Genomic DNA, 8,143 nt, shown 5'->3' on the forward strand with positions numbered 1-8,143 from the left:
AGCCCATGGAAGTAGGAGCTCCTACTTCCAAAGCGATGACGTCAGCGGGAGAAGCCGCTCGGCCTATCCGGCCACATGTCACTGTCCCCCGGCCACACTTGGCTATAGGTCCCGGGGAGGAATAATGCCCATGGAAGTAGGAGCTCCTACTTCCTAAGGGGCAAGTCAGCGGGAGCAGCCACTTGGCCTATCCGGCCAAGTTTCACTGTTCCCCGGCCACACTTGGCTGTAGGTCCCGGAGAGGAATAATGCCCATGGAAGTAAGAGCTCCTACCTCCAAAGGGGCAAGTCAGCGGGAGAAGCCACTTGGCCTATCCGGCCACATGTCACTGTCCCCCGGCCAAGCTTGGCTGTAGGTCCCGGGGAGGAATAATGCCCATGGAAGTAGGAGCTCCTACTTCCAAAGGGGCAAGTCAGCGGAAGAAGCCACTAGTTCTATCCGGCCAAGAGTCACTGTTCCCCGGCCTTACTTGGCAGTAGGTCCCGGGGAGGAATAATGCCCATGGAAGTAGGAGCTCCTACTTCCAAAGGGGCAAGTCAGCGGGAGAAGCCACTTGGCCTATCCGGCCAAGAGTCACTGTTCCCCGGCCACTCTTGGCAGTAGGTCCCGGGGAGGAATAATGCCCATGGAAGTAGGAGCTCCTACTTCCAAAGGGGCAAGTCAGCGGGAGAAGCCACTAGTTCTATCCGGCCAAGAGTCACTGTTCCCCGGCTACACTTGGCAGTAGGTCCCGGGGAGGAATAATGCCCATGGAAGTAGGAGCTACTACCTCCAAAGGGTGAAGACACTTGGCTCTAAGTCCCCGAGAGGTATACTGCCCATGGGAGTAAGAGCTCCTACTTCCAAAGGGGCAAGTCAGCGGGAGAAGCCACTTGGCCTACCCGGCCAAGAGTCACTGTTCCCCGGCCACACTTGGCAGTAGGTCCCGGGGAGGAATAATGCCCATGGAAGTAGGAGCTCCTACTTCCAAAGGGGCAAGTCAGCGGGAGAAGCCACTTGGCCTATCCGGCCACATGTCACTGTCCCCCGGCCACACTTGGCTGTAGGTCCCGGGGTGGAATAATGCCCATGGAAGTAGGAGCGCCTACCTCCAAAGGGTGAAGACACTTGGCTCTAAGTCCCCGAGAGGTATACTGCCCATGGAAGTGAGAGCTCCTACTTCCAAAGGGGCAAGTCAGCGGGAGAAGCCACTTGGCCTATCCGGCCAAGAGTCACTGTTCCCCGGCCACACTTGGCAGTAGGTCCCGGGGAGGAATAATGCCCATGGAAGTAAGAGCTCCTACTTCCATAGGGGCAAGTCAGCGGGAGCAGCCACTTGGCCTATCCGGCCAAGTGTCACTGTTCCCCGGCCACACTTGGCTGTAGGTCCCGGAGAGGAATAATGCCCATGGAAGTAAGAGCTCCTACCTCCAAAGGGTGAAGACACTTGGCTCTAAGTCCCCGAGAGGTATACTGCCCATGGAAGTGAGAGCTCCTACTTCCAAAGGGGCAAGTCAGCGGGAGAAGCCACTTGGCCTATCCGGCCAAGAGTCACTGTTCCCCGGCCACACTTGGCAGTAGGTCCCGGGGAGGAATAATGCCCATGGAAGTAAGAGCTCCTACTTCCATAGGGGCAAGTCAGCGGGAGAAGCCACTTGGCCTATCCGGCCAAGAGTCACTGTTCCCCGGCCACACTTGGCAGTAGGTCCCGGGGAGGAATAATGCCCATGGAAGTAGGAGCTCCAACTTCCAAAGGGGCAAGTCAGCGGGAGAAGCCACTTGGCCTATCCGGCCACATGTCACTGTCCCCCGGCCACTCTTGGCTGTAGGTCCCGGGGAGGAATAATGCCCATGGAAGTAGGAGCTCCTACTTCCAAAGGGGCAAGTCAGCGGGAGAAGCCACTTGGACTATCCGGCCAAGAGTCACTGTTCCCCGGCCACACTTGGCAGTATGTCCCGGGGAGGAATAATGCCCATGGAAGTGGGAGCTCCTACTTCCAAAGGGGCAAGTCGGCGGGAGAAGCCACTTGGCCTATCCGGCCAAGAGTCACTGTTCCCCGGCCACACTTGGCAGTAGGTCCCGGGGAGGAATAATGCCCATGGAAGTAGGAGCTCCTACTTCCAAAGGGGCAAGTCAGCGGGAGAAGCCACTTGGCCTATCCGGCCAAGAGTCACTGTTCCCCGGCCACTCTTGGCAGTAGGTCCCGGGGAGGAATAATGCCCATGGAAGTAGGAGCTCCTACTTCCAAAGGGGCAAGTCAGCGGGAGAAGCCACTAGTTCTATCCGGCCAAGAGTCACTGTTCCCCGGCTACACTTGGCAGTAGGTCCCGGGGAGGAATAATGCCCATGGAAGTAGGAGCTACTACCTCCAAAGGGTGAAGACACTTGGCTCTAAGTCCCCGAGAGGTATACTGCCCATGAGAGTAAGAGCTCCTACTTCCAAAGGGGCAAGTCAGCGGGAGAAGCCACTTGGCCTACCCGGCCAAGAGTCACTGTTCCCCGGCCACACTTGGCAGTAGGTCCCGGGGAGGAATAATGCCCATGGAAGTAGGAGCTCCTACTTCCAAAGGGGCAAGTCAGCGGGAGAAGCCACTTGGCCTACCCGGCAAAGAGTCACTGTTCCCCGGCCACACTTGGCAGTAGGTCCCGGGGAGGAATAATGCCCATGGAAGTAGGAGCTCCTACTTCCAAAGGGGCAAGTCAGCGGGAGAAGCCACTTGGCCTATCCGGCCACATGTCACTGTCCCCCGGCCACACTTGGCTGTAGGTCCCGGGGAGGAATAATGCCCATGGAAGTAGGAGCGCCTACTTCCAAAGGGGCAAGTCAGCGGGAGCAGCCACTTGGCCTATCCGGCCAAGTGTCACTGTTCCCCGGCCACACTTGGCTGTAGGTCCCGGAGAGGAATAATGCCCATGGAAGTAAGAGCTCCTACCTCCAAAGGGTGAAGACACTTGGCTCTAAGTCCCCGAGAGGTATACTGCCCATGGAAGTGAGAGCTCCTACTTCCAAAGGGGCAAGTCAGCGGGAGAAGCCACTTGGCCTATCCGGCCAAGAGTCACTGTTCCCCGGCCACACTTGGCAGTAGGTCCCGGGGAGGAATAATGCCCATGGAAGTAAGAGCTCCTACTTCCATAGGGGCAAGTCAGCGGGAGAAGCCACTTGGCCTATCCGGCCAAGAGTCACTGTTCCCCGGCCACACTTGGCAGTAGGTCCCGGGGAGGAATAATGCCCATGGAAGTAGGAGCTCCTACTTCCAAAGGGGCAAGTCAGCGGGAGAAGCCACTTGGCCTATCCGGCCACATGTCACTGTCCCCCGGCCACTCTTGGCTGTAGGTCCCGGGGAGGAATAATGCCCATGGAAGTAGGAGCTCCTACTTCCAAAGGGGCAAGTCAGCGGGAGAAGCCACTTGGACTATCCGGCCAAGAGTCACTGTTCCCCGGCCACACTTGGCAGTATGTCCCGGGGAGGAATAATGCCCATGGAAGTGGGAGCTCCTACTTCCAAAGGGGCAAGTCGGCGGGAGAAGCCACTTGGCCTATCCGGCCAAGAGTCACTGTTCCCCGGCCACACTTGGCAGTAGGTCCCGGGGAGGAATAATGCCCATGGAAGTAGGAGCTCCTACTTCCAAAGGGGCAAGTCAGCGGAAAAAGCCACTAGTTCTATCCGGCCAAGAGTCACTGTTCCCCGGCCACACTTGGCAGTAGGTCCCGGGGAGGAATAATGCCCATGGAAGTAGGAGCTCCTACTTCCAAAGGGGCAAGTCAGCGGAAGAAGCCACTAGTTCTATCCGGCCAAGAGTCACTGTTCCCCGGCCTTACTTGGCAGTAGGTCCCGGGGAGGAATAATGCCCATGGAAGTAGGAGCTCCTACTTCCAAAGGGGCAAGTCAGCGGGAGAAGCCACTTGGGCTATCCGGCCACATGTCACTGTCCCCCGGCCACACTTGGCAGTAGGTCCCGGGGAGGAATAATGCCCATGGAAGTAAGAGCTCCTACTTCCAAAGGGGCAAGTCAGCGGGAGAAGCCACTTGGCCTAACCGGCCACATGTCACTGTCCCCCGGCCACACTTGGCAGTAGGTCCCGGGGAGGAATAATGCCCATGGAAGTAAGAGCTCCTACTTCCAAAGGGGCAAGTCAGCGGGAGCAGCCACTTGGCCTATCCGGCCAAGAGTCACTGTTCCCCGGCCACACTTGGCAGTAGGTCCCGGGGAGGAATAATGCCCATGGAAGTAGGAGCTCCTACTTCCAAAGGGGCAAGTCAGCGGGAGCAGCCACTTGGCCTATCCGTCCAAGAGTCACTGTTCCCCGGCCACACTTGGCTGTAGGTCCCGGGGAGGAATAATGCCCATGGAAGTAAGAGCTCCTACTTCCAAAGGGGCAAGTCAGCGGGAGAAGCCACTTGGCCTATCCGGCCACATGTCACTGTCCCCCGGCCACACTTGGCAGTAGGTCCCGGGGAGGAATAATGCCCATGGAAGTAGGAGCTACTACCTCCAAAGAGTGAAGACACTTGGCTCTAAGTCCCCGAGAGGTATAGTGCCCATGGAAGTAAGAGCTCCTACTTCCAAAGGGGCAAGTCAGCGGGAGAAGCCACTTGGCCTATCCGGCCAAGAGTCACTGTTCCCCGGCCACACTTGGCAGTAGGTCCCGGAGAGGAATAATGCCCATGGAAGTAGGAGCTCCTACTTCCAAAGGGGCAAGTCAGCGGGAGAAGCCACTTGGCATATCCGGCCAAGAGTCACTGTTCCCCGGCCACACTTGGAAGTAGGTCCCGGGGAGGAATAATGCCCATGGAAGTAGGAGCTCCTACTTCCAAAGGGGCAAGTTAGCGGGAGAAGCCACTTGGCCTATCCGGCCACATGTCACTGTCCCCCGGCCACACTTGGCTGTAGGTCCCGGGGAGGAATAATGCCCATGGAAGTAGGAGCTCCTACTTCCAAAGGGGCAAGTCAGCGGAAGAAGCCACTAGTTCTATCCGGCCAAGAGTCACTGTTCCCCGGCCTTACTTGGCAGTAGGTCCCGGGGAGGAATAATGCCCATGGAAGTATTAGCTCCTACTTCCAAAGGGGCAAGTCAGCGGGAGAAGCCACTTGGCCTATCCGGCCAAGAGTCACTGTTCCCCGGCCACACTTGGCAATAGGTCCCGGGGAGGAATAATGCCCATGGAAGTAGGAGCTCCTACTTCCAAAGGGGCAAGTCAGCGGGAGAAGCCACTAGTTCTATCCGGCCAAGAGTCACTGTTCCCCGGCTACACTTGGCAGTAGGTCCCGGGGAGGAATAATGCCCATGGAAGTAGGAGCTACTACCTCCAAAGGGTGAAGACACTTGGCTCTAAGTCCCCGAGAGGTATACTGCCCATGGGAGTAAGAGCTCCTACTTCCAAAGGGGCAAGTCAGCGGGAGAAGCCACTTGGCCTACCCGGCCAAGAGTCACTGTTCCCCGGCCACACTTGGCAGTAGGTCCCGGGGAGGAATAATGCCCATGGAAGTAGGAGCTCCTACTTCCAAAGGGGCAAGTCAGCGGGAGAAGCCACTTGGCCTACCCGGCCAAGAGTCACTGTTCCCCGGCCACACTTGGCAGTAGGTCCCGGGGAGGAATAATGCCCATGGAAGTAGGAGCTCCTACTTCCAAAGGGGCAAGTCAGCGGGAGAAGCCACTTGGCCTATCCGGCCACATGTCACTGTCCCCCGGCCACACTTGGCTGTAGGTCCCGGGGATGAATAATGCCCATGGAAGTAGGAGCTCCTACTTCCAAAGGGGCAAGTCAGCGGAAGAAGCCACTAGTTCTATCCGGCCAAGAGTCACTGTTCCCCGGCCTTACTTGGCAGTAGGTCCCGGGGAGGAATAATGCCCATGGAAGTAGGAGCTCCTACTTCCAAAGGGGCAAGTCAGCGGGAGAAGCCACTTGGCCTATCCGGCCAAGAGTCACTGTTCCCCGGCCACACTTGGCAATAGGTCCCGGGGAGGAATAATGCCCATGGAAGTAGGAGCTCCTACTTCCAAAGGGGCAAGTCAGCGGGAGAAGCCACTTGGCCTACCCAGGCAAGAGTCACTGTTCCCCGGCCACACTTGGCAGTAGGTCCCGGGGAGGAATAATGCCCATGGAAGTAGGAGCTCCTACTTCCAAAGGGGCAAGTCAGCGGGAGAAGCCACTTGGCCTACCCAGGCAAGAGTCACTGTTCCCCGGCCACACTTGGCAGTAGGTCCCGGGGAGGAATAATGCCCATGGAAGTAGGAGCTCCTACTTCCAAAGGGGCAAGTCAGCGGGAGAAGCCACTTGGCCTATCCGGCCAAGAGTCACTGTTCCCCGGCCACACTTGGCAGTAGGTCCCGGGGAGGAATAATGACCATGGAAGTAAGAGCTCCTACTTCCAAAGGGGCAAGTCAGCGGGAGAAGCCACTTGGCCTATCCGGCCAAGAGTCACTGTTCCCCGGCCACACTTGGCAGTAGGTCCCGGGGAGGAATAATGCCCGTGGAAGTAAGAGCTCCTACTTCCATAGGGGCAAGTCAGCGGGAGAAGCCACTTGGCCTATCCGGCCAAGAGTCACTGTTCCCCGGCTACACTTGGCAGTAGGTCCCGGGGAGGAATAATGCCCATGGAAGTAAGAGCTCCTACTTCCAAAGGGGCAAGTCGGCGGGAGAAGCCACTTGGCCTATCCGGCCAAGAGTCACTGTTCCCCGGCCACACTTGGCAGTAGGTCCCGGGGAGGAATAATGCCCATGGAAGTAGGAGCTCCTACTTCCAAAGGGGCAAGTCAGCGGGAGAAGCCACTAGTTCTATCCGGCCAAGAGTCACTGTTCCCCGGCCACACTTGGCAGTAGGTCCCGGGGAGGAATAATGCCCATGGAAGTAGGAGCTACTACCTCCAAAGGGTGAAGACACTTGGCTCTAAGTCCCCGAGAGGTATACTGCCCATGGGAGTAAGAGCTCCTACTTCCAAAGGGGCAAGTCAGCGGGAGAAGCCACTTGGCCTATCCGGCCAAGAGTCACTGTTCCCCGGCCACACTTGGCAGTAGGTCCCGGAGAGGAATAATGCCCATGGAAGTAGGAGCTCCTACTTCCAAAGGGGCAAGTCAGCGGGAGAAGCCACTTGGCCTACCCGGCCAAGAGTCACTGTTCCCCGGCCACACTTGGCAGTAGGTCCCGGGGAGGAATAATGCCCATGGAAGTAGGAGCTCCTACTTCCAAAGGGGCAAGTCAGCGGGAGAAGCCACTTGGCCTATCCGGCCACATGTCACTGTCCCCCGGCCACACTTGGCAGTAGGTCCCGGGGAGGAATAATGCCCATGGAAGTAGGAGCTACTACCTCCAAAGGGTGAAGACACTTGGCTCTAAGTCCTCGAGAGGTATACTGCCCATGGAAGTAAGAGCTCCTACTTCCATAGGGGCAAGTCAGCGGGAGAAGCCACTTGGCCTATCCGGCCACATGTCACTGTCCCCCGGCCAAGCTTGGCTGTAGGTCCCGGGGAGGAATAATGCCCATGGAAGTAGGAGCTCCTACTTCCAAAGGGGCAAGTCAGCGGAAGAAGCCACTAGTTCTATCCGGCCAAGAGTCACTGTTCCCCGGCCACACTTGGCAGTAGGTCCCGGGGAGGAATAATGCCCATGGAAGTAGGAGCTCCTACTTCCAAAGGGGCAAGTCAGCGGGAGAAGCCACTTGGCCTACCCAGGCAAGAGTCACTGTTCCCCGGCCACACTTGGCAGTAGGTCCCGGGGAGGAATAATGCCCATGGAAGTAGGAGCTCCTACTTCCAAAGGGGCAAGTCAGCCGGAGAAGCCACTTGGCCTATCCGGCCGAGAGTCACTGTTCCCCGGCCACACTTGGCAGTAGGTCCCGGGGAGGAATAATGACCATGGAAGTAAGAGCTCCTACTTCCAAAGGGGCAAGTCAGCGGGAGAAGCCACTTGGCCTATCCGGCCAAGAGTCACTGTTCCCCGGCCACACTTGGCAGTAGGTCCCGGGGAGGAATAATGCCCATGGAAGTAAGAGCTCCTACTTCCATAGGGGCAAGTCAGCGGGAGAAGCCACTTGGCCTATCCGGCCAAGAGTCACTGTTCCCCGGCTACACTTGGCAGTAGGTCCCGGGGAGGAATAATGACCATGGAAGTAAGAGCTCCTACTTCCAAAGGGGCAAGTCAGCGGGAGAAGCCACTTGGCC

The sequence above is a fragment of the Engystomops pustulosus genome, unplaced genomic scaffold, assembly GCF_040894005.1.
Source record: "Engystomops pustulosus unplaced genomic scaffold, aEngPut4.maternal MAT_SCAFFOLD_90, whole genome shotgun sequence".
Classification (NCBI taxonomy): Eukaryota; Metazoa; Chordata; class Amphibia; order Anura; family Leptodactylidae; genus Engystomops; species Engystomops pustulosus.